Source organism: Cavia porcellus, unplaced genomic scaffold (assembly GCF_034190915.1).
Source record: "Cavia porcellus strain 051 isolate PalLab524CR breed Dunkin Hartley unplaced genomic scaffold, mCavPor4.1 scaffold_20, whole genome shotgun sequence".
NCBI classification, from domain to species: domain Eukaryota; kingdom Metazoa; phylum Chordata; class Mammalia; order Rodentia; family Caviidae; genus Cavia; species Cavia porcellus.
In genome coordinates, this window is record NW_026947503.1 from 44,342,629 (window position 1) to 44,368,074 (window position 25,446).

The following is a 25,446-nucleotide window of genomic DNA, read 5'->3' on the forward strand; positions in this document are numbered from 1 at the left end:
TTCCACTATTTCTTATGAGGAAAAACTGATTCATTCTTGAACTATTTGGTGTTCCAATATGCATTGAGCAAAAAATTGAGCTTGACTATGGAGGTATTACTGAATTATTATACTGACAATACTTCTTAAATACCATCAGGCAGATGCATGAGTAAAGTCCTTACTAAAACAGTCAAAGTTTGGGTAGCCAAGATTCTTTTCACTGATCTAAGGTTAATGAGATCCAAATGTTAATAGATCACAGTAATTTGACTAAAATAGTGATGCCTGTGGTGAGAATTGTGAGAATATAAAGTGGAAAGAGAATATAGAATATTCCTCGACAAGGGTGCTGGCTTGAAAATGACACACGATAGGCTGGAAATCATGGTCTCCATGTTTCTCAGCTCCTCTAATAAGAGATGTAATCTGTGGACCCAGCTTTCGCCCAGGCCTTTTTTGTTTGTTTTCTTTATCCAACAGACCAGGGTGGAATAGGTTGTTGACTTCTGGAACCTGGACATAAATGGCTACAGCTTCCACACCTACACTCTGAAAATGTTGTTGTCGTCCTGGATAAAGGCTGAGGCTGCATTATTGAATGGTAAGAGATCCATGGGGACAAACAAAAGTCCAGTGCCGAAGTCCCAAAAGCAAGTGTGAATGAGTCCGTCATATGCATTTCTACTGTCCTAGCTGCCTGATGCCATCTGACATCAACACATGAATGAGCCCATGTTATTTTTAAGCATGAAATTTTAGGGTAACTTATTACATAATAGGAGAGTGGCCACCAGAGCTGCCCTTGCATCCACTTAACCCAACGTTTGGTCAGCATTTCACCCTGTACACCAGTGCTCCATGCCTCGTCTCTTTCATTAAGTGCCACTGAGCTAAAGAAGATGAAACCACTCTGAATGAAAACTAAATTATAAAATGAAGGGAAGACAAACTTGTATGGTCATAATTAATGTTCCTCTTTCACTGTTCTTATAATATTTACTTAAAGTTCTTGAAAATTGTCATGCAGTAAGTCTCAGAGTTAACTTTGGACTCACAAGCCCACTTCCATCCCACGTGCAAAGCAGACCATTCCTGTAGTTGTTCATTCATTGGACACATATAATGTCCAGAAATGCACCTTGACCAAATAATAGAAAAGTACAAAGATGTTTACTTTCCCTGGAACAATTTCAGATCCCCACATCACACTCCTATCTCAGTGTCTAAGGGTTGTGTCCCCAGTGCCCAGAGAAGTGGCCTGTCCGTCCCTCCAGCTCCATTATCCTCCCTGCTCTGACTCAGTCATAGCATGCTTTCACTTTATGTTCCCCACATGCTCCTCCTTCGTTTACACATGCTGCCTCTTCCCTCAATTTCCTCTCCTGGACCTCATTTTCTGCTGTTTTAACTTCCACATTTGGTTCTACACATGCTTCATCAATAAATCTCTCCCACTCATTTATCTCCCTGAGTATCTCCGATTCTGCTTCCATCACTGTGAATTTTGAGAAAGTTCCTTTTTCAGAGTATGCTTTGGCATCTAGAGAAAGTGCTCTAAAACTTTCTGGTTTTATTCCAATGACTCAATCACCTCTGCTCCACTTGCTCTCACAAATCTCTTGTTTCCCATTCAGCTGTTTTCTACCCATCCCCAGTAGCAGAAATCTTACCAGAGGAGTCTCCTAGCTTCGTGTAGTTCATTTTTTTTCTTGGCATAGGGATCTATCAATTTCTGTGCAAAAACAAAACAAAACAAAACAAAATGATAAAATACGAAATAACAATGAATTGCCAAAATATTGATACATCTAGACTCTGTTAAACTTATGTTGAAAACTTATTTTTAATTTATCTAAAAATAAGTAATTAATTCAGAATTCTGTAGTGTTTCAATGTCTAAGCATATAGAGATACTGCATTGTGCTGGGGGGAGCCTACTATGTACAGGAACATCCAACTCCTCAAAGGATTCAAAAACAAGTACATGACAATAAAGTTGAAAATAGCTTTTATATGATATTTCTAAAGACAAAGCTGTTGCAAAAGAAGCCGTGGCATGGAAGATTAAATCAACCACTAATATCCTAAAAATTGCTTAACAAGATATCTAATCTGGGTTTGTGCTAGCACATCATTTTGGGCAGAGAAGTTAGAAAAAGGAAACACTTTATCTTTGAATATAGTTGCTTACCAAAACCCTGTATTATTATATTGACAAATATAATGGTAAATAATGTAATACTGGAATATTTTTACTCCTCCCTTGATTCCTAGCCTGTCTCCTCCTCATAGAACATAACTTACACAAAATTCTCCATTGTGATGCTTCTGCTCTAGTTACAGTGGTGGAGTTGAGGAGATCCAAAAATCTAACCACAAAGATTCTAGAGCTTTCTGAAATAGAATTTGAGACAGTTTTTGGTCTTATAAGCTCATACTCAAGAGAGTGACCACAGACAACTTTGAGTCTCTGAGAAGTCCATGCCAAAAATGTTTAAAACCCTCCACTCCAGACACACAACCTTACAAGATCCAGACTCTTAAGCTCAGTAAATCTGGTTTTGCATTTTAAATTTTCAGTCTGTAAAGTGAATGAATTTCCTACAACTATGTAAACACTCATTTTGGTTTTTGTTTTTGTTTTGATGTTAGAGTTCTTGTTGCATACACATAGTTCAAACATTCTTATGAGTTCACACATAAAATGGCATCAAACTCTTATTCTAGACACAGCCTTGCAAATGTGCTTGGATGCAAAGGTTTGACTTACAAGATGAGATTTGTAGCTGCAAAGCGAAAATAAGCATCTAGATAGTTCCAGAGAAGTTTTTAATGCTTCCTCCCAATTGTGTCTATGAACTATGTCTTTTTCTTTGTCTACACTCTCAATCTTCTTTTTCAGGGTTTCTTTTCATCTCTTTGCTCAAGGGTACAACTGTCCATATAAACCTCTGCAGTAAAAGGAATGCAACTTTGAATACAGTCCCTTCTTGTCTATTTTTTACATAGGTCTTTGTAGCATATTCTTCCTAGCTTAATTTCTAGTGAACTTTATTACAGTCACCCCCCTTGATAAAATCTTAATTCTCCTATAACTTATATAATATCAACAGGTTATTGTGATTTAACTCTTTGTTCCCTTTAAAAATAATGTTGAAAATTAACTGCCTTGTTAGCAGTATTAAGGGAAAGGGACTAACAGTGCTGTGTAGGTCATGGAACCACCACTTTCTGAATTGCTGTTATCATGAAGTGGGCTAAGGTTTTCATGGTTCCTTGTATGTGTACCCATCCGTTAATCCTTCCTTGTATGACATAGCAGAGTGGCTAAATGCTGCTGGACTTCTTGGGCCAAATACAGCTCTATATGTTATACCTCACCTAGACTCAAGTATTCTGTTATAACAACAGAAAATGGACTAACAAAGTGGACAAATACCCACTGCAGTTAAACCTATTCTTTTGCCTGTTTAGTGTCTGTATCTAAGCAACTGATAGAGAGAGTATAAATTTTTACCACCTACTTGGGAAACAATTTGGCATTATCCCTAACTTGTGTCTACTCAATGAGCAAGCAGCTTCATTCCCAGGCAACTAACTCAGAGAAATTGCACATGCACATCATGAGATATGTATGAGAAAGGCCATAGAGCACTTTTATAACAGCAAACCCAATGAAGATCTATATAGAGAATGGAAAGAAACAAATCCTTAAACCACAATATGTGCATAGCTAATAAATATAGCATGGAACAAAATTAAGTCACAGAAAAACACATTCAGTATATTATAATGTTCATAGCCAGGCAAACTAAGTAGTATTGGGTTTAGGACAACATGCATTGGCCAAAAAATATATACTCAAAACACCTACACACACATAGAAGTGAAACAGAATTCATAGTGAGTATGTCTGCAAGAAGGAAGAGGAAAGAGGAAAGTTGCACAATTACTGACAACATTCATTTCAATTTCTTAAGTGGTTTCAGTTTAACAAACAACCCCAGACTTCAACTTGGTCTTCCTCTTGTTATCTAGAGATCTCATCACATTTCTCCAGCCAATTAATTGATAATCCCAGTTTTAGGTGAATATCAAATTTCTCTCTTTCTCATTTCCACCACAACAATCTCACTTTTAGCTCTGAGATACTGGAAATTAAGTTAAATGTACACCGATTCTAGATTTTTTTCTTTTAAAAAGTGTTGTATTTTGATTTTTTCTTCAGTAAATTATAAAATCTTAGTATTGTGCAGGAAAAGTTGACAGAATAATGACTCCTTCAAATCTAGCCATATATGAGGGTTTAGGATTAGAGGTAACGGACTTCCGGGAGAACATGGCGGACAGATAGCAGCAGCTACGGAGGCTCTCTGAAAGACTCAGCTTAGAATTCAGGAATGGTGCAGAGCAAGGAGTCATAAGCAGGTGGAGATATGCTCTGCTGACCCAGGAACGAACTGGGCTGACAGAAACCAACTTGGAATGCAGTCCTGGTGCTAGAGGGGCCTCAGTGTGGAGGCTGTAGCCCGCACCATTGGAAGCCGCGATTTGGGTATCCCGCCGCGCGGCAGCTGCGTCTACATCGGCTCGGCAGGGAGAGAGACGCACAGGAGCTCTGAGAACGGGAATCGGCGAATGGAGTTGAAAACAGGATGGGCAGGGAGCTGTGCACTGACTTGTGGTGAGGTGAGTGAGAGAAACTGACACTCTCCCACAGTTTAATGAGACTCCAGCGGAAGACATTCTGGGACTGGGCAGATTTGCGGGAGCGGGGTGCTGCAGCAACTTCAGCCACGTATCCCCATCTCAAGCGGGATTGGTGAGAAGTGCCTAGCCTATGTGATGCTGCTGGTGGAGACCCAGTAGGCTAGCACAACCCAGATCCCAGAGCCTGAGGGTGACCTGGAGGGGCAGGCCCCGCATAGGCTGCCTGATCTACAATTTCCTGGTGTGCTGCGGTGGGTGGGAACACCTAGCTGGCGCAATTCGATCAGGCTGTGGCTGACAGGGAGGGAAGCTGGGCCTCCTATATACCCTTGCATATATAAGGAACAAAGAATATGGGAAGAGGCAGCAACAAGAAAGGCTTCTTGGCCCCCAATCCTGAGAAACAGGCAATAGCGGACACCGCACCAATAGACATAAAGCACCATCTAGAGAGCCTCATAGATCAGTTCAGGAATGAAGTTATTAATGACCTGAAGCTAGAAATAAGCAGAATAGTTAGAAAAATGCTAAGCACCACCCAAGAAAAAACAGATGGTGGAATGGAAGAACAGAAAAAGAGGGGAGAATTGTTTGATGAAGAAAATAGAGAAAGCATAGAATATGTGAAGCAGGTTCAAAGAGACTACCAGGAAACTAAAAACTCTATCAAAAACTGGCATAACAGCTGGAAAGCAACTAAGGACAGACTATCTGAACTGGAGGGCAGATTTGCAATATGGGAGAATGAAATGAAAAACTTCTTAAAAATAACAAAGAAACAAACAGCAATAATACAAAGACTAGAAGATGATAAGAGGATCCATAACTTAAGAATTAAGAACATAAAAGAAGAAGTAGGGACACAAACAAATGAGCTACAAAATCTACTCACAGAGATAATCCAGGAGAATTTTCCTAATTTAGCAAAAGGTAAAGGTACTCAGATGTATGAGGCATACAGGACCCCAGCCACCTACAACCAAACAGAGCAACACCCAGGCATATAATAATAAAAATTCCAGAAATTCAATACAAGAACAGAATATTAAAAGCTGTCAGAGATAAGAAACAGACCACTTACAAGGGAACTCCCATCAGAATTACAGCAGATTTCTCTGCACAAGCCATCAAATCATGAAGAGCATGGGGGGAAATAATTCAAGCTTTGAAAGATAATAATCTCCAGCCAAGATTGATATATCCTGCACAACTATCCCTGTAAATTGATGGAAAAACAAGGTGCTTCCAGGATAAAGAGGAACTAGGGGAATTTGCAACCACCAATTCAACTCTACAGAGAATACTGCAGGATATTCTAAAAAAGAAAAATACGAAGAATCCAGAAATAGTGGCAGAGAGGCCACAATGAATGGAGCAGAAAACAAAATGAAGAAGACAAACTGACAACTAATGACAGAAAAAGAGCTCAACAGAAATGAGGCAGAGAAGACTGGATGATAGGAACAGCTATTTTGGAGAAAATGATGTCTTAATAGGCAATACTGATTTAGTATCATCTTGTTTTGAAGTCTCATCAAGCTTTTGTTCTTCTGTCTCCATTGGTCTAAACAGGTTGTATCTTATTGGATTTTATTATGTATGATAGTATAAGCAAAAACTTTTAAAGACAAGGAGATTATACAGAAACCATTGTTCATTTGCTGTTAGTTGATTCTAAATACCCTGTAATGCTGTCATTCTCTTAAATGGTTTTACATTGTTTTGATATATTTGATGCTACTGTATACGAAGTTATACTCAAAGATTTCAAGGAAAGAGACAATATGGTAACTACTTTTATGTCAGGATTATCTTGTGGTGAAACACTATTCTGCTTAAATGGTTATGTTTTGATCTGCGCTGTTTTGTTGTTATGCCCTCTTTTATCTCAGTCTCCACTTCATTATTTTTTTTATTTTTATCCTTTTAATTAAGGGAAAAATAAAGAAAAATATAGCAGGTTATATTATAGTAACCCACTTTGACTTTCCATTATCTTGATTTAAAGCCCTGTATTACTCTCACCATCTTGTTTTTGACTGATGCCCCCCTATTCTGTTTTGCTTGATAGTACCAGGTTTGAAAGTTTAGGCAACAGCTGTGAAGATAGTGAGATTCATTATGACACCCATTCTCGTTGACTTTTATCTACTTTTGAAGACCTATAATGTCTCCAATGTTTTGGTTTTGTCAGTTTTGTTCTTTACTGTTTTGTTCAATTTTATTAGAACTGATGATATAGGCAATTCTATTAGAGATAGCGGGAGGCATTATGGTAACCATTATTGATCACCTTGTACTATGCTTTTACATTATCTATTATGTCCACCCTTTTGATTTGATTGACTCTGTTCTGTTAGGTCACATTTGGTTCTACTCCCTTCCAAAAAAGTAATAAGAACTGTGGGAGCAACAAAACCCAAAATGTGTAATTGTCATTGTACAAAAGAGAGGAAAAGAAAGTGCTCTAAATGATATAACTGCATGTATATTTAAGTGTATAAGATAGAAAATGATATTACTGAGTTTTATTGGATCATTGAACAGAACTGTTTGCAGTCTCACTGTTGGAATGTCCACTTTACAAGCTTTAATTTTGTGACTTGAACAATTATTTCTAAGATGACAATATGTAATCCATTAACTAGTGATTTCCTACTGTTTATTTTTTTCTGTAAATCTGTATAACTTGTACCCTTTCTCTGCTTTTTTTTCCTCCTTAAATAAAATTTTTAAAAAAAGGATTAGAGGTAACAATTGTACCAGTTTCCACTCACTAATGTTTCACTATAAAAAGAGTAAGTGCAAGAACAACTAACTATAGCAAGACCAAATCCTTCAGCATTTCTAGTGATTGGGAAACAGTGGTTAATAAACAGAGTTTTTGGTAAATATGCTTAAAGAAACAATGTTTAAAGATGCAAATAGGGTATCCTATCTGATTAGCATTTATGGGTGGTCACTGCAGTCCACAGGAATGCATGGGCCTAATTTACTCTCCAATTATGAGTGGAAGCCTGACAGCTGCATTCCGCCCTGCAGGGAAGAGAATTTTAATAAGGAAGAAGGAGACAGAGACTGGCATGCCACCAGATGACCAGTTCAGGTACACAGTACCTATGAGTACAGGCAGTCAGAGTACAACCTGTGAACAATCACCTAGTTGGTTGCTCTTCTCTTTGTGGAAAAGACTAAGGAAAAAAAAAAGGTAGTAATTACTCCTGAAGTCTTTCCAAGGATAAAACAGTTGTCACTCAAGTTTGGTCTAAAAGAAAGGACTCTTACACGAACACGAATAAGCAACCTCTACTATCAGTCACACCTGATTTTTTTTCAATAATATTTTCTTACTTGTTTTTCTTAAGATTTTTAAGCACTTTTTAAGAATATTTTACTTTAGCAGCCTGAAGATCAGCAGTTTGCTATCTGAGTTTTAAACATTTTAGTCATAAACGACTTGCTATTGTTTCCTATATTAATAAAGATCATGAATTTCCATTTCCAGAGCAGAAAATGAAGGCAGACGTCACATGGGAGTTGGAACTGAATCTCTATTCTTTCATACCAATGAGCTACCTATTTGGTTTTCTTTAATTCCAGCACCTCCTATTGGACCAGCTCCTTGATATAAACATATTTTGTGTGCTTTATTTCACCATTATAAGTGGGGAACAAATAATTTCAACTAAGGACGTAGCTTGTTTTGTACTGGTTAATTGACACTTTCCTGAACTGTGACAAGTGCCTCACTCTCATTGAACGTACAAAGCACGTTCGTCAACATCATTAGCAATAAGGCAAGAGTTTCTGTTTCTCAGTGAGCTCCTTTGAGTTGCATCAAGCACAGTTCATTCAATCAGCAGTCTTGGGGTCTCCTTGCAACCTGGGATAGCAAGAAAAGAAATGGTGAGAGAGCTGGAATCTATTTCGTGCACATTTGGTAAGAACCTACAAGGCATAACACAGTTTGATTAGTTGGGGGCAGAGGAGGAAATGAATGTGAAATATATGAAACACAGACTCTGCCTTCAGGAAGTTAAGTTTACTCTTACAGTAGGGCATAAACACGGCAGAATCCCCATTAAAAACATAAGGACTACAACAACTGTCATTATGGAAAAGATTTCAAGGGTTGTAGAGAAAATTATCAAGTCAGCCCCAGCAGTCATTTTGCATGTCAATCCAAAACCTTCATTCCCCCACTGCCCAATGACTCCATTCCTTAAAGATACTGCTTTGTTTTGTCACATTCGGTTTTATTCTCTTCCAAAAAAAGTAATAAGAGCTGTGGGAGTAATAAAACCCAAAATGTGTAAATGTTATTGTAAAAAAGAAAGGAAAAGAAAGTGTCCTAAAAGGACGCAACTGCAAGTGTGTTTAGGTGTGTAAGATAGATGACCATATTACTAAGTTTTTATTGGATCATTGAAGACAACTGTTTGCAGTCTCACTGTTTGAATGTCTACTTTGTATGCTTAATTTTGTAACTTGATCAACTGTTTCTAAGATGATAATATTTAATCTATTAATTGAAATTCTGTATTACTTGTACCCTTTTACTGTTTTATTTTCTTTAAATAAAAATAAAAAATTAAATAAAAAAGATATTCAGAATTAAAACAGCACTTAAATTAAATTGCAACTACACAGTGGACCGTTCTTAAGTATAGTAGTTCAAGAAAGAGGAAAAGTGGCAGGCACTAGAAATTGTGGTAACAGAAAGATAATAGGAGTTAAAAGGTCCAGCAAAGCAGAATTCACTGGAGAAGCCAGACTCACAGGACTCACGTGGGAATTATCACTTAGAAAAAGACTTTCATTTGAGATTTAAAAATTTTAAAAATAGGCATGAACTTGAATTATCTTCTCAGAACTACAGTTTGTGAAAGTGAAAGCAAAACTTCATAGCAATACATGTAATTGGCTTTGCAGTTACAGATAGGGGGTAAGGGGCAGTCCAGGTGGGCAGCTATAATGAGCTAAATTTGTGGTTCTGTGAAGACAGATATTCTTGATGGTAAAATTTAATAACAGCGCATGCTCTGTAGCTTAGAGCCAATTAGAAATAAGAAACCAAACTTGATTTTTGACTTGTTTATATCCAATTAGAATTGAAATATTTGAATGGAATAGGGCAATAGTAGCACTACTGAAAAACATTTAATATAAATTTTGAGTAATTTTGATTCATAAAAACATGGTTTAAATTTATTTTGTTCACAAAAATAAACTAAGAAAAAATTTTGAAACGAGTTATTATCTTTCTCTTGAGAATTCTTATGACTATTTTGTATTAATAGAAAATCCTAAGATGAAACTGATGGATTGGGCCCCTCAGAGCTGTTCATGATTAGCATTCCTCAAGACTGAAGCAGAAATTGCCACATTGTGTCTTTTGTGATGGGAATTTCTAGCATATTCTGTATGCTTTATTTGAGGAATAGAGAGGAGGATGGGATTCAAGATGAAATGGGGTGAAAAAACTGCTTTCTTAAACAAGAATTTAACCAAGTATTTGGCTTGTTGGCGTTTTGGGCAATAGACTCAGGTCACTGTGTTTTCAAATGTCTGGAAGTGGTTTATGGAGTCTGTAGGAACTCATATTGCTATCCTTCTGCCATTCAAAACATTGGACATTTAAGTACCTTCCCTTTTATGGGTCCTGAATTCATGTTCATTGAGTGATTGCATGAATGAACATATGAATGAATAATAAAAAAGCAAAGTACTGAGACCTAATCAAGCAGGTAATAAGCCTCCATGAAAACTCTGCCTTTTGTTTACGGTCTGTTTCATATAGAAGAATCTTCTCTTCTAGAGGAGATTCACAACTTGTCAAAAGACTGAATTCATCTGTTCCTGTATCCCTTCTTCAAAGAACTTCTCAGTAAATGCAGGTGATTTTTAGATTGTAAAGAAGTAATACATAATTGTAAAATATATCAAATTCAGTAGAAATGACATTCTTTATTTCCCCTTTCCCATTCTTGTAGAATTCTCTGAGAAAATTTCTCTGTAAAACCCTACTGTAGGCTGCAAGCAGAGTTTCAACAGTGGGATGAAATGGAGTGAACTCAATTTTCTGTTCTAAAGGAGCACAATGAGAAACATTTTCCCAAGGCAGAATTTTCAAAGCCTTGTAGTATTCTGTGCTTGTTGATAGTTTTATAAAACAAAGTATGAAAAATAAGGAGGAAAGAACAATTCCTAGTTCAACATGAACCAAAAGAATTGTAGCTCTAGACTTACTGCATTGGTTTCCCTCTTTGAAACCTCTGACTTCCCCCTTTTTCTCTGCAGAATTTTGATGGCTTCTGGAGCTCTGTAGTTAGTTATGGGCAGCAGTGAATGAGCTACTTCCTGGAATCTGTATTAATTCAACAGCTGGATTTCTCTTGTGGGTCAAAATCTCACTGTGTATTACTGCCCTGGAAACCCTTTGTACTCCGCCCACTCTTTCAGAGGAGAATGAGTCCTTGTCACTGCTCCAGATTTGCTCCAGAGGACCCCAAGTCTAATCATGTCCTCTACAGCCAATACAGACCAAGATACCATTCTCCTGTCTGGCACTGTTTCTACATGAGCAATTATTTCTGGGGTTTTAAAAAAGACAGATACAATCACAATCAGCCCCAGTGTCAAGCGTAAACATCTCTTCTAGTTCACAAGCCTCAGAAAGGAAAAGGCATGGTTATTTTGAAAAAGCACCTTCCCTCTGATGCCTTTGCTACAACCCTGTCATCAAATCGTAGCAGCAGGCTGCCTGTTGGCTTTTGTTTTATTTTCACTCTATAATCTGGGGATGATGAACTCTAAAAGGCTGTCCTAAGACAGCCTCCTATGGGCCCTAGATTCTATAACTTCGCATGTCCTGTACACCAATACCTTTCACACTGAACAATGAAAATAGTAGTAATATTCCACTGTTCTTATACCAATCTTATGGTAACCTAGAACTTTAAGTTCAGAAGCAAAAATCTGGAATTCCACACAGTAACTCAGAATGACAACTCATCTGTCAAAATAGTTATTGCTGATATCAGGTATCATATCTAGACACTTGGCTAAAGGCATTGTTCATTATGACCTGTTGGCACTTGATGAAAGATATATATGGGTAACATTTAACTATGCAAGCTTAAGGCAGATTAGCATCATGAGATTAAAATGAAAAGCTTAATGCAATCACACTCAAAGTAAAGGGTGATGTAATAGTTTCAGAATAAGAAAAGGAATAGAAAAATTTAAGAATTTTCACAAATTCAAAACCTCAATTCTAGGATCATTAATTTTGGAAGCAAACAAAATTGTCTGAAATATAGAACAGTACATGTTTTAAAAGATGCAGACTGTATTCTATGACATCAGAAAAATGCAAAACATTTTAATTAAATAATTATCGAAGCCATTAAATTGCTTTAAAAATCTGATAAGTTAAGTACTTATTTTAAAGCATTTTATGCATTTTTACAAATTCTACTTTTATACATAACAAACATTTCTACAGTGTAGATTAATAAGAATAATGCATCATATATGTATACAATGTATTTATATTACATACATATTTATTTCTGTGCTTTTTAAAAATTATAAATCTATCTAAATTACTGGGCTATTTTACTTAAGAGCTTTCATAAAGTAATTCTTGGCTTTACATAAATTCTCTCTCTTCTTCAGTGTGGTTTACCCCCTTGCGTGCTAAATACTGAAAAAATTCTAAACTCTGCTATTTCATAATTGTTTTTTTATCTTTTCAACTTATCAGTAGTAGGAGCAGAGAACATTACATGTTTTAAAAGATACAAACTATAAAAAGACATCAGACAAATAACACATATTTTAACATGATAATTATCAAAAGTATTAAATGGCTTTAACAATTATGGTAAATCACGTATTTAATCTAAAGGTGTACCAAACACAAGATATCAACAGATATTTAGGAAAGTTGGCACAGTGAAAATATTGCTGATCCAAAGGTCTGAAAGAATCTAGGTGGGCAGAATCTTAGTGCAAATGGTGTTTAGTTGAATCAGAAAGAAAACCAGGTCTGCCCTGGAGGAGGCCAGAGGCCACCATGCACAGCAAAGTTGGATAAAATCGAAGTTGGCCAGAAAACAAGGATCATGAGTTGATTCTTAGGCAACGCAGAACTTTAAAAATATCTATGGATCCTAGTGGGTTGTAAAAACTTTGGTCTGGGGATTATGAAGACAATATAGGACACACCATATGGGTAATTCTGTAATAAATCATACTTCATTTTTTTTTCTTCTATCATATATTTAAAAATATATAGCCAAAAACTAGATGGTGTCCACTTATTCCCCTCATCCACTCTTGCTAAAGGACACTTTTAGGCTTAACTGACATAACTGGTATTAGACTTTTGGTATAGAAGCAAATCAATTGGAGTCAAAACTGTGATACAGCCTGTTCCCACCTTAGCCCCTTTCCCCTCCCCCTACACTGAAAAGGTGTTACGCTATCAAAAGAGTGACTGATAGAGCAATCTGACTTGCCTGGTCTTGAATCACTTGCACAATTTTCCCACAGGACATGGAAGGTCCAAGGGTGCGTGCTGAAATCTCTCTCTTGGATAGAAAGTGCCAACTGCTATTTGAGATGTGATTGATCTTATCTCCCTGGTGATGATTTCCTGCCATTTTGGGGAGAGCACATTTAAAAGTGAAGTTTGGCTAGAAGAATTTCTAAATGAACTGTATTGAAGTTCAAAATATTAGGTCATTTTGCTTTGTAGAAGCTGGAGTTCTTCCTCTTCTTCCCTTCTTCCTTCACCTGGATATAGACTCCTATGGGCAGCCTTCCCTTACATCCAAGACTGTTTTGGGTGTCCCTAAATTATATTCCCATGACATTATAATAGCTGTCTCATATTATAATTGCCTCAATGCTTATCACTGATTATATTCCACACTATCTTAGTTAACTTTTCGTGGCTTAGACACAGTGTGGGACATCCACAAGTTAAAGGAGGGGAGGTTTTTTTGGCTCACAGTAGGTAGAGGATTTAGTTCATAGTCTTCTGTTTCCAACGCAAGATAGCATAGCAGAGAGGCCCAGCAGGGGAAATGAGCCTTCATGGCATGCTTACTGAGAGGAGAGAAAGAGTGAGGGGAGGAGGGGAGAAGAGATAGGTCCTTAAAGGCTGTGTTTCCCTTACCACACCTCATCTGACCAGATCCCACCTCCTAACAGCAAGTCAGCTATAAACTCATCAATAGACTAGTCCACTGCTAATAATCATGTTCCAGTGATACAACCACCTTGCAGAAGCCCCACCTAGGGGCACATGAGGCTTTGAGGGTACATCTAGATATAAACTATAACATGCACTTGGTTATGAGCTTTTTTGGAGTAAAAACTGAATCTTATGCTGTATGGGGGCACGTGATAAATATATGTTGAGTGGATAGGTATCTCATCAAATCACCTCTGTGTGTGTTTGCTGTCTCCATGTATCAAGTCACCAGCCCTATCCTTGATTCTGTCACTTCAAATTATAGATGATGCCACATTTCCATCCACTCAAGGGACACAATACCAACTACAGTCTGCTACTACCCTGCTCCTTCCTCAGGTACTAACTCAATTTCTGCTACTAATGTTCAGCTATACCTGACTGCTCCAGCCTAAATAATGAGCCCTGTCTCTGACTACAGTGTTGAAAATGTGTGCAGTGTAGTCTTTATCACACACTTTGCTTGATGTGATGTCTATAGGTCTGGTCTCTCGAGTGCTTTATATATAAAGTCCATGTGTTACCTTTCCTAGTGATTCCTCTTGTTTATCTAGTCTCTGGGAGGGTGCAAACAGCACCCCAGACAGTACAGACTGGCATCAACTTTTCCTAATCTAAATGCTACTGTAAGTCCTGAGAGCGAGATTTTTGTCTATAGAGCTCTACCTGGATTTGCACTGGCCCAATTTCTGGTGATGAATAAAGATGCTAAGCAATGAATATAAAGGGAGATGGAAAGTAATTGGCAGAGTCAGAACTGTCCCTTTGTTATTTTGTTATAAATAAACTCCCGCGGTGGAAACTTGTTAACCTCAGTCCTCTCCTTCACATCTACTTATATGCAAGACCTCCCTGGACAAATCAATCTTTACACTGCAGTGGCACTCTCTTGACAAGATATGTTTGGCTTAGCCACTGTTGATATTTGTTCTTGAAATCTCGATTGTGTGGCACGGTACACTCTGAGAGCAGAAATGGAGACACTTAGTTTATATGCGCAGAGGACAGGCAAGATGCAAACAGAAAGAGACGGTCCACAGCAGGGCGGCAGGAGTGGTGGCAGCTGGGAAGCACTTAATAAGTTGTGATATATTGAATCTATGCAACGTCTGTTCAATAGCTAGTCAAAGTAAATTCAGAAGGACACAGGAAAGGATTTATTTTTTTCATCATTTTAAAAATGTTCGTTATCCTATGATATTGGCTATGGCCGAGTGATGCCCTTTGAGATTCAAGGGTCCTTAACCTCCCAGGTAGTACTATTGACTGAATTAAGCCCACCACCACTACCACCATGACAGTGTAGACTTTATTGGCATTTGGGGACTGGATTTTATTCTCGGAAAGGAATGGACTACAAAATTTGACATTCCCCCTAAGTGAATTTCTTGAGCTCTTTACTTCTTTTCTAGTGCATAATTTTAATGGAGTTTTGCCCAAAAGTTGATTGAGATGATTTACCCACATGTCTGTGTTTATCATCAGATAGTGTTGGCAACAAAGGCTGTCTTGTATCCCTTTATGTTTCCCAGTGGAGTGGCCCAGCGGTGAAAATATACGAAACCTTCATGAAATGTTGGCTGAACAAGAAATGTTCGTAACTGTGGAAAACTTGTCTATGCAAGAGAGGAAACAAAAGCTATTTTGAGCCACCTTAAAAGAAATGCAGATAGTATTAGATTATTAATTAAATTTTAATTTTCACATAGTCTTCAGAGAAAATTCTACTTGGTCACAGTGCCCTAGACGAAGCCACCAAGTAGATATTTCCTATAGGTTGGTTTTATGCTACATGACTTGAAAGAACAGCTGAATAAAACATGGCTTGTGGCAAGAAGAATGGTGGGTGATCAGACTTAAGCAAGGACCCAGAGAAAGCAATGGATTATGATGAAGGGCCAGGTGGCATGGGAACAATATAAATTTTTAAAAAGTCCAAAGTAGGATAAAATGCAATTAAGGCATTAAGAGAAGGTAGAAATGCATGGCAATGGAAGGCTAGTGGAAAAATAATGTTTGAGTAAACATAATGTGAATGGTGTTATTTTATACAACATTCAGGAAATGTTAGACAATATTTCTCAGAATGAAAATACCCTTCAGTGCATTGGGAGGATACTGAGATTGTGATGATATCATTAGCTATGTTGCTAAACAAACTTGTCTTTAAAAGGCAGTTTAGTCTTCTTTTAAAGAAAGTTATTTTGGGTTGAGACACCAAGATCGCAGCCCTCAAATCAATTGTTTACTCAATGACTTTGATAAAGTTAGTTAACCTCTCTGGATACCATTCTCTTTTTAAAAATATTTGCATCAGGGAAAACCCACCCATATTTCACTTCAGGATCTGGAAATCTTTAAATCATGAAAGAAATATCACCTGTGTTAACACAAAAGTTGACCTTATCCTTCACCCTTTATGAAGTTAAAAATCAGATTAAAATGAAATAAGTGCACAATTTCTGTTCTTCTGCAGACAGACTGATATTTGAAGCATTTAGGACACTTTCTCCTTCCCCTCAATATTACTCATTTGGTAGCCAGAAAATTTATAGAACATTTTTAATCATTTATTTCTGTACATTTTAACATAGGGAATAAGAGTCTCTATGAATAAAAACCAGTATGTGACACAGGGCCAGGTGCACTCTCAGAAGCATGTGGATTAATGAGTACAATGGAAATTTCACATGCCATCAGTCTTCCAGCTTGGAAGGTCATTAAACTGACATGAGTAGGAGCTTCTGTGGCAGAAAGAAGTAATAGATGCATGGCTGATGGAAAGTCAAAAGTGGAGACTTGTTTTGAATAAACCAAGGAAAATATGAAACAATGTGTATTTATGGCTAGTTCTAAAATACATAGCTAAATCTCACATATTACAGCATGAGAAAATATAAATCAAGAAAAGCACCTACATAAAAACTCCTCTAGAAATTATCTCTAGTAGACACAAGAGATTAGCTTTCTCAATAGGATAGAAGACTGCATAGTCTCTGCTGAAGAAATGGATGAACACCATGCTAGGATGAAAATTAACATGAAACAATTAATAAATCCATGTGCATACCACATAAACATAAATTTTAATAGTGTGACTGCATTTGTCAGCTTTCTCCTTGCTGAGACAAAATACTCCACATCTGTATTTTAAAGGAGAAAAAGTTTAATTCAGCAGAGTTTCATGGAATTCTACACATAATCGATAGATTCCAAAATAGAGACATCATGACACACAAGTATGAATCACAGGTGCTTAGTTCATGGCTGGTAGAAGCAGAACTAGAAACTGCTATCAGAAAGGAATGGGTGAAGAACCATAGCTAGAGCCACAGTTACACTTCCATTACCCATCCAGATATCCCTAGCAGAATACTTACTAATCTTCGAGGCATTCCTAAATCCAGTGAGGCTGGCATATTAGGATTAATGGTCAGAGTAAAAAGAACTGATTTCAAATAGAATCAGTTACTGATTTGAAGGACAAACATGAGAAACTGTCACAGATGGCAGAGATCCAAGAAGTCAGATAATTCCTTCTAGATATAATCCAAAACAGGTCAGAAATGAACAGAAAGAGAATGTTTCTGAAGAAAAAAAGGAAACAATAAATACAGAGGAAAACATGAATGGGATATTAAAAGGTAAATCTCTCTTTAGCTCTAGAAATATATGCACAAATAGACAAGCCCATAGGATTTAGAACAAACTCAGAGGAAAAATTCACTTAGATCCACATCAGAAAATGTTGTTTGGTTATAAAACAAAGTAAAGCAAGTAAAAAGTCAACCTTCAAATCTATAAAAATTACATTGCCACTCAAACTCTTATTTGCAAAGCAAAATGTTGAGGGATGGGTATAACGTACTATTGAGAAAATTTGAGAACCAAGAATTTTATACATGACTAAGTTACCTTTCATTTGTAAAGGTCTTCTCAGATATACAAATAACTTCTTTGAGGGAGAAAAATTATAGTAATATAATAAGAAGCACAAAGATAAAGAAATATATAATATAAATGAAGCCATTTAAATGTCTTTAACTCAAGGATTATTGTGAATAGTTATAAAAGAGAGCACACGTTAATAATTCTCTAGAAACAACATACTGTAGAAAGCACTTTATAATCATAACAATTGGTGCATTAGTGTGCTTAGGTTACTATGATAAAATACTAACTACATAACAGAGATGCATTTTTGCACAGTTCTGGGGACTGGAAGTCTGAGAGCAGAGGACAGAGTGGCTGGGTTATGGCCTCTCCTTCTGGTACAGATATGGCGCTTCTAGCTATGACCTCACATGGCCTTTCTTTGTTTGAGTGCATTCCTTACCTCATTTGACCTTTATAACCTCCAAAACACCTTATCTCCAAATACAATTGCATTGGGAGTTACAACTTCAAATTTTGAATTCAGTTAGGACAGAATTCATTTCATTTCAGGGTACAAATCATATTATATTGAATGTGTAAAAATTGTACTGTATTTCCTAGTCTTTAAGGGATGAATCATAAAGGTAGCTTCTTTTTAATACTGAAAATTAAAGAAACGTGTATGAAATAGTAATTCTGAAAAATTCAAAGTAACCACTAGTTATGGGAAAATCTTTCAACATCAGAATGAAAGAATACATATCTCATATATCAAAAGTGAGAAATGCATGGTAGAGACAGATAAATCATTTGAATTATAAGGAATATAAAACAAATAATAATAGGGATAGAACAATTACATAATTATAATTCTAAGGCAGGTACATTCTCACATTAAAATATATAGGTCTAACTGTGTTTTGGAAGACACAACTATCTAATGTTTATATAAGTGCATCAAGCTAAAAAAACCAAGAAAATACTTGAAATTTTAACATAAGTAAAGATGTACCTTAACATATGAATAAGGAAATACAGGGATGACAACAATAAATGAAATAAAAAAATCAGAAAGTTACTTCATAATAAAAATGCAATTCAAGCAGAAGTTACACGAGAAGAAAATTTATATACAGTATGACAGAGTATCGACACATCTTAACCAAATTTTCAAACTGCAAGAAATAATTTACAGTCCTGGGACTGTAATAGTCTTAGGAATGTTCAACAAAATGTATATTTTACAGATCCAAATGGCAGGCAATATATAGAAACAAGTACTCAAAGAACAAAACGTTATAGCATCTGTTTCATGAAGACTGGTCATACTACATATACAAAGAAGGGGAAATATATCCACTTTTACACAATCATTGAACATTTCCCAAATTAATTATGATGAAAGCCATGACACCATGATTTTCACTGGACAAAAGCACAAAATGGGAATGTAGCAGTTACAATAATCACTAGTAAACATTCTGCACTCACAAGAAATATACTGATTGTTTCATGTATGTTAGAGGTGTTATTCATAGCAGCAAGCATATGGATGTTTATGCAGTTATGTCTTCAGTTCATATTTGAACATTTAGACTTAAACATCCTGCCCAAGATTGTATGACTAGTCAGATTTTAATTCAGTTCTTGAACATGAATTTGCAGCCAAGTCCTGTGGAGGTCTTACTGAGCCCTCACATCCAAAGTTTCTGACAGGGAACAGAAGGGTGGAGAAAATTTTGCATTTTTAATACTGGAGAAGAGCTGCTAATACTGGTCTAGGTCTTTGAAGCACTGAGCCAGATGATGCTGAGGACAATAACTTTACCTACCGTAATACTTTGGAAAAGGAGAAATTGCAGAGACCAGGGTCTGACAAAAATGCTATAAATTTAGAAATTTATAATTAGCAAAGCTAAAAAAAAACCAGTTCTTGGAAATTTAATTAAAATAAAAAGCAATCATTCCCAAGTTAATCAATTTAATGCATTTCCAATTAAAATTCCAATTGGATTTTTTTCTGTTGAACTTGACAAAATGATTCTAAACTGCACGTAGATGAATAATAGAAAATAAGTCAAGACAAATTAGAAAGAAAAGCATATTTGGGGTGCCTTGCTTCACTATATAATAAACGTTATAGATTTCCATACAAGATTGAATACCCAGAAGGTTCTCACTTAATATTGTTCTAAAATTTCCACTGAAACACTAAAATGAATGCTTTGAGGTGTGACAAGGAATAAACCAATAATAATGAGTGACAAGAAAGGGTAACACCAATGGTGACAGAGTGTAGGAACTCAGAGAAGATAAAAGTAGATGGAAATGTGGTAGCAGATACAATCAGAGAAATAACTGGAAAAACCCAGAAAAGACTGGACTACACAGAACCTGGCTGGCCTTTCAACCTGCAGGGAAGAAGGCTTTTTGGTACAGTAGAGCTTCAGAGGATACGCTGCAGGTGTGAAAGCTAACAACAAAGAGGTTTATTGAAGTTCTGTGAATCAAACAAGTGAACTGGGTGACATTTCCACCCCTTCTCCCCTTCTTCCTTTGCTCATTCTCCCTCCTTGAGTTGGAGCAAAGGCATCATGACATTCATCCTCTGACACAACAATAGGACATTGTTCTCAGCTGAAATGAAGTGAGAGGTGGAAGATGCTTAGGGCGGTGATATTGGAACTGGAAGTAAATGTAGGCTATTTCTGACATGTGGGGATCTTCAACCTTAGAATCAGCATCATCCTGTCCAGTGAAAATTAGAACAAAGTTGCCTGGGAAAAATGAATTGACTAAGAGACAAAACATGCAATATTGGCATGTGAAATTTCTCTAGTATAACAAGAACCTTAAAGCAAAGTCTTAGCTCCTGTAAAATCAGGAAGCAAAACAGAAAACTAGGAACTCAAACCAAAAGGCCATTCAAGACACAGGCTAGTGTAATTGACTTGCTTATAGTAGGGCCTAGTGAAGACCCAAATCAGGACACAATAGTGACCTCCAGAAATAAAGGTCATTGGGAAGACTATGGCAATTGATGCAATAATTGATAGTGAAATTTCTATTATTATGGCATGATGATCATCAGGAAAAAATTTCAAGGGAGCAAAAGAGTTCACCAAACACTCCTATGTTAAAACAAACATATTCCAGAAAATAAATATAATCAGCACACAGACCTGGCTATAATACAAACAACTTTTAACGAAGACCCAAGCACACAGTATTACTGAGTTGTGACACAAGCTAAATAACTACTCTGGGAAAGAGAAAAGGCTAGAGAAAGGTAGAGGAAAAGCACTAAATTCCAGTCCATGACAGCCAGAAATTGATAATGTCAAAATTTATAAACTCAAAATAACAAATATGTACAGAGATTGGGGGCCTACTGAAAATATACCTTAAAAGGACAAAACTGGCAGATTCTGGAAAATAGACCTGTGAAATTAAGAGCAATAGTCCAGAGAAAAGTATATTCACTATAAATGTTACTTCGTGTGTGTGATACTGGAGATTGAATCCAGGATATTTTGCATGTGCTGTCTGACACAGAGGTATAGTCTCAGCCCTAATAATCATTGCTTTTCAATGGAATTTTTTCCAGCTATACTTTAAAGACTCTATGAAAACTAAGCGTCAATAGATTTTAAAAATAGATTATATTTTACTAGTATCATGCTGGTTTTCAGTTTAACTTAAGGAAATATGTCTATGAAAAAATATGCTTATGTTTTGAGAAGTTCTAAACGCAAATGGATTTCTACCTTGTAAAGTCTTCTTTAGTTTCCCTCAAAGGAAATTTACTATTTCCATGAGAAGACACTCACTGACAAAGTTAAAAACAATAAAGCTACTAAAATCAGTTTTCAAGATAAACAGTGTATCAAACAATAGATCAGCTATTCCCAATACAAGTTAAAACTAAATAGGTTATGCACAACTATTAACAGATTAAAAAAAAAAACTATTGGTATGGGTCATAAAATAAACCTCAAACCTCTACCTGAATGAAGAAAAAACACCAGTAATTAAATGACTTAAGAATAAAATATAGAAACATTTAGATAAAGGTAAAGCAGGCTGATAAAAAGAATAAGATAGTAGGTATTCTTAATGGTAGACAGATTTGAGCCCAACACATACACAAAAAAAATAATGGAGATGGAAAAAGACTCTTTGTATGGATTGAACAAAGTAGTGTCATATAGCTGACATTAAGCAGAAAGCCACCAGTAATATACAGATAGTTAAGAACACAGGTCCTAGCAGTAGACCATAATTTATCTTTATTGTACATAGGAACCTCTTATTCCACAGGCCAGTCATTGCTCTTCAACATGCTTGCATCATCTACTTGTTTATAAAACGTGCTGGAGGATTCCTTCACCACTTCAGCCTCTAGTGCTATATTTCATTGGACCCAGTTTTCCTCATTTATGCTGTTTCCAGTAGGTATAAAATGATATCCCACCTTTTATGTTTTATTTTACACTCACCATTTCCCATTGAATCTGTACATTTTTTATCTGTATTTTAATCCTTTGGATTATTTTCCTGTTTACGTTTTGTGCATTTTCTATTTAAGATGCTGCTTCTTTGTAAATGATTTGCAAGAGTTATTTATATATCCCAGCTACCAATGCATGATTACTTTCAAATTGCAAAAATATTGTGTCTTTTGTTATTATTTTGTGTCTGGTGTTCTTTATTGAATGCTAAACAATTTTAACTTTATCAATGTAATTATTTACTAAAGTTTATAATTTACTTTTTAAATTTTTTAAAATCTAATTTGTTTGGTATAGTTAACATACTAACAGATTCCTATTTACTGCACACTTTACTGAACTTTGACAAATGTATAAATATATGGAAACATGATCATAATCAGTAAGTATTTTCATCCATCCAAAAGATCACTTGGCAGTTATTCACCATTCACCATGCCGGGAAAACTCCTGATGCACATCCTGCTCCTGTAGAGTTGTTTTGTCCATTTTACAAGTTAAAAATAGGCTAAGTATAGGATGTGCCATTTTATGTCAAGTTTTAGTGATTTTTTGAAAAAAGAATCACTACCTGTAGGTATGATTTTGGTGTACCAAAATTACAAAGTTATTCCTTTCTGTTTTCTTCTACCAGATTTGAATCAAAATAACCCTTGAATCCATTCTCAGTTGACTTTTTTAAGCAGTGTCACACAAGGGTCTGATATCATTCTTTTTTATGTGGGTAATGAGTTTTTCATATACCATCTATTGTTGTGTCCAGATGATCCCCCAAAGCTTCATGCAGTTTTAAATGGGGATTTTCAGAAGTGGTTGAATCTAGTGTATATGACTGATTCATGGTACAGTGCTGAGATTAAGAGAGGATGGATGCTGAATCAGTGCACTGATTGGATGGCACGTATCTAATCCTGGTAGACTGGATAAAATACAAGGGACAGAAAGAGGCTTGTCTTCCCCTTGCTGTTTTTGCTATTTATTCTGCCATAACTGTTTTTCCTCTGGGATGCTCCTCTGCAAAGCCACCTTGCCTTGGGGCCAGACAACTATGAACTGAAACGTCTGTGAAATGTGAGCTAAATAAACCTTTCCCCCTTCAACTATGGCTGCTAAGTATTTTGTCTCAGCAAGACAAAAGTAACTAACACACCATCTAATCTAGTAATAGATCTATATACAAAGAAAATTAAATTAGTATTTTAAGTGATATCTATGCTTCCATATTCATAGCAATGTTTACATAAATAATTTAACCGTAATTTTCCTGGAGCATTTTTTACTATACAGTTGTTAGAATGATTTCTATATCTCTGAATAAAAATGAAAGGGTTTTGGCCCAGACAGGACTCTGTAGCCAGAAAAGCCTCAACCAGAACCAGGAAGCTCCTATCTTCCCCCACCCCTAGGAATTTACCTGTGAGGCCATCTTCCCCACATAGGTAAAACTGGGAATTTACCTATGGCGCCAAACCTAGGACCAATGTGCTACCCGTGCATCCCAGATGCCCCCTTAGGTTCCACCCCAAACCGAGGCTACTTATATACCCCCGACACCAGGTGTCCACCAGAGAGATCGCCAGACTCCAACAGCCTGGCATGCTGGTTATCTCTCTCTGTGTTCTCAGAATAAAGGCTTCTTTTGTTTTATACTTCTCATCTTTTGGAAATAATCCTATCCAAAAAAAATCACTGGCTACATTTTGGAAATATCATATGCAAAACTGTGGCTTGGTTTATAATTTTTAATACCATCATTTAAAAAAAACAAAATTGTTTTGTATTTTGATTATAAAACTTTGTTGTTTTTTCTCTTGACAGTTAGAAATCAGGAAGTTATTGTCCTGTCACAGTATCTTGTAAATATTCTTTTTTCCTACTATAAGTTCTGTACTTTTAGATTTTAAGTTTAAATTTATTTATAAAGGAATTTAAGTTGTTATGAATAATGTGAAATAAAAATAGAGGTTCATTTAGTTCCTGGTGAGACACCCAGTTACCGCAGCACTCTTTGTTCATCTTCATCATTTCTAGACTTTGAGCATGTTTGTTGAGTGCACATGTATATACATTTTTACAAATATGTAATATTATTGAAGACTCTGGAAATATATGTATATATGTAATATCTATGTATAGATATGTAGCATATATGTGTATTTCTGTGCTCTATATCATGGATCTTTATATAAGTTGTTAGTTATCAAACAAAAGTGTCATTTCCTATTATTTTGTTTTGAAATACTGTATCTTTTTATTTTTGTTTTGCTTTAAAAAAACAAAGACAACTTTTAATAAATGTGGCTTTATAATAACTAGATACCAAGCCCTACAATTCTTCCAGTATTGTTCTTTTTTCTAGAAGTTATACTAGCTATTATAAGTCCTTTGCCCTTAAGTATTTTAGAATCAGCTTGTAAACATTCAACCTTTGCTGAGATAATGAATAGACTTGTGCTGAATCCATACAGATATCTGCAGAGACTGTGCATCTTAACAATATTGAATTTTTTCATGTAAGAACATAAAAAGTGATATGCTTCTCCATTTTATAAGTCTCTGTTGATATCTATTTACAATTATACTTCTCAGTGTACTGGTCCTGTATCTATTATATTACATTTACTCTTAATTATTCATTTTGATACTATAGTATAGTCTCATCAATCCCATTTTCCTATTAGTTTACGTCACAAATACAGAAATTGATTTTTACACTGATTTGGTGTTCCGAGACCTGTATAAATCCCTTTGTTAGGTTTAAGTATATTCCATAGGATTTTCAGATATGAGAAATTGTATCGGTGAATAAGGAAAGCCTCGCTTCTATTTTTCTTCTCTGAATATCTTTTTTTGTCATGCATTATTACACTGATTAACACTTTTCTGTTCAATATAAAAATCAAGCAGCGAGAGCACACAGTTTTGCCTTATTTCTGTTCTAAAAAGAGAGTCTTTCAGTTCTTCACCATTAAACATAATGTTGCTTGTAGAGGTTTCAGATTAGAAAACTCTGTATAAGCCTAATTTGCTGAGTTTTTAAAAACATTAATATGAGTTGAACTTTGTCAAATATTTTTTCTGTACCTATTAAGAAGATCACAT

The 25,446-nt window shown here is 36.0% G+C and overlaps 2 long non-coding RNA genes across 2 annotated transcripts in view; one reads left to right on the forward strand and one right to left on the reverse strand.

Annotated features, from left to right (window-relative positions):
* The window catches only part of LOC134471791 (uncharacterized), a 119,731-nt gene that overhangs the window by 78,436 nt on the left and 15,849 nt on the right, over window positions 1-25,446 (reverse strand). Inside the window, exon 3 of the long non-coding RNA XR_010041448.1 lies at window positions 1,653-1,714. This is a non-coding gene — a long non-coding RNA (uncharacterized LOC134471791). The remainder of the gene's footprint in view (window positions 1-1,652; window positions 1,715-25,446) is intronic.
* Window positions 1-25,446, forward strand: part of LOC134471792 (uncharacterized) — a 73,762-nt gene that overhangs the window by 28,088 nt on the left and 20,228 nt on the right. The window lies entirely within an intron of this gene.